Raw genomic sequence first — 2,537 nt, 5'->3', positions numbered from 1 at the left:
CAGAAATCCTGGGAGAGGGCTTTGCTAATGTGTTCAGGGGTTCTAGGACTGTTCTACAGACAGAGGATAAATTCATGAAGGGACTGGCAATGTATCTTATGGCCTTGCTAAGCCTTGTCTCCCCAGGAACTAAGATTGCTGAGAACTTGCCTCGTGTCAAGATGAAGAAAAGACCTCCATTTGGGTATTAAGTGCTGTGTTTAAACTTGATGTAACTCTGGGGTAGATTCAATTGTGATCCAGGGGTGGGGAACTTTTGACCTTTTTGTATTCTATGGTTGAGCAAATGAATGTATTTTACTTATGTTTGGAAACTAATCTCCATTTGAGAAGAGGGGCTTTGTGGTGGACTTAATTAAGGTATAGCCTAGGGGTGGAGAAGTATTTGGAACAGAGACTTTGTAATTGATTGAATGATTGGAAAGTCCTGGGGTGGGGTAGGCCTTGGAGATTATTTAATCACACTTAGTAAATGCTGTATTTTGAATGATGTCATGTTTTGATCTTCTCTGTTCTGGGTTTGTTACTGAATAAAATAGAGAGCACCTATGCTGGTATTTTGAACCTGGGAAGTTGCCTTTCCTTGGCATTACATTACACAATCTTAGATATATTTCCTCATATAAAAGGTAAATGGTCTGTCCTTATTGAATCGCTTGTAATTAGTCTTTGATATAAACTTTATATTTCTCTTGGATCTTTTATGTCAAATCTTCTATCAAGTTCAGGTTTGTTCATTTTTAAAACAAAATCTGGAAAGTCGGACAATTCATTAAATATCCTTTTTTTTTTTCATTTAGGTTTATGTTTAACTTTTCCAGGCATATTTTCAACTGCAACTCCAGTTCTTTTGTTCTTTGACATATAGTGTTCCAAGACCTGTGGTCTTTTAGTGTTGCTGTTACTAGGTCTTGTGTGATTCTAATTGTGGCACCACCTTATTTAAATTTTTTTTCTTGTTGCTTGTAATATTTTATCCTTGAACTGGGGTTTTGGAATTTGACTATGATATTTCTATAGGTTTTTCTCACAGAATCTAAGAGGCTATCTATTCTAAGTCCCTCATTTGACACATAAGATAACAGAGGCTGAACAAGGTTAAGTAACTCACCCAAGGACACACAAGTAATATGAATCAGAAGTGGGATTCAAATGCACGTCCTTTATCTTCAAATCCAGCAGTCTTTTCACTGCACCATTCTGCCTTTAAATTGGTGATAGAGTTTCCTCTATCCATATTTTCTAGTTAGGAAGGAAGGAAACAAGCATTTATTAAGTGCCTATTATGTGCCAGGCACATTACAAATATTATCTTGTTTGATTCTCACCACTACTCTGGGAGGTGGTGCTATTATGATCCTATTTTACAGTTGAGGAAACAGGTAAACAGAGATTGGGGGATTTGCCCAGAGTCACACAGCTAGTAAGGGTCTGAAGTTGGATTTTAACTCAGGTCTTCCTGACTCTAGGCCCAAAGCTCTATCCATAATGCCATCTAACTGCTTCAGGGCAGCTTCCTGAAAAAGGGGAAAATTGAGAATGATATACATGAAGAAGAGGAGCACGGGTATTGGTCAGGCTTGGGGAATGCCAAGGAACAAAGAAAGGGACCAAAGAAGACAATACAAGGGGTCATGGGGTCAGTGGAAGTCACTCTACTTTTAGAGAAGGAAGTGAACTCAGGGTACACGGAAGCCAGAGAGGCTGAGTCAGATAGACATCAGGAAATTCTCTCTATTGAGTCCTGATTTGGTGGTAACGAGCTATTTGCAAAGAACAAATAAATTGCAAGCTTCTTGAGGGTAAGGTTCACAGTTTACATTTCTTCTGTGTCCCCTACAATATCCAGCACCATATGAGGAATATCACATCAAATACATATTCATTGACTGACTAAGAATAAGGTCAAAGCTCTAGGAAGCCAAGGAGCAGAGTGAGCAGTTAACAAAAGCATCTCCTTCCCTTCGGAGATGGAATGTGAACAGAGTCAGTTTAAGGTTCCCTTCTACTCCCTGTCCCTCACCACCGTTGTACAGTCAGTTCCTCTGGCTGCTTGGACTCCAAGACTGCTTAATAAACTGAGTGGAGTCTGACTAATGATAGCAGCCTTCCCAAGGCAGGGTAAGGGGAAGAGTACAGCTACTGAGGCTACTTTCTTATATGGGAAGAGGAAGATGGTCAGCAAGTCAGTACAGTCTCCTACCCCCACTGGCAAATTCCATCTGTGCTAGCTCACTCTCTGGCATTTGGATCCAAGGACTGACTTGCAGCTCACCCATTCCTCGATCCATTTCTCCCATTTTGTTTATTCCAAATCCCATGCCTTCCATTCCCATTCCTGCGGGTCCTATGTTGCCCATTCCTATGCCTTATATTCAGATGATTAGCTTCAGTAGGCTGTTCTCCTGGTCCTAGCCCCATGCCAATGCCACCAAGTCCATGAGGAAATTGTTAAGGACGTTCAGGAGGGAAAAAGTAACCCTTTGGCAGGGACCTCTCATCCATTTTCACATGCATTGGTCTGTCAAACAGCATCT

Source organism: Petaurus breviceps, unplaced genomic scaffold, assembly GCF_028583685.1.
Source record: "Petaurus breviceps papuanus isolate PSGF00001 unplaced genomic scaffold, PetGlider_PUasm1.0 90537, whole genome shotgun sequence".
Classification (NCBI taxonomy): Eukaryota; Metazoa; Chordata; class Mammalia; order Diprotodontia; family Petauridae; genus Petaurus; species Petaurus breviceps.
This window is presented reverse-complemented; position numbering follows the sequence as displayed.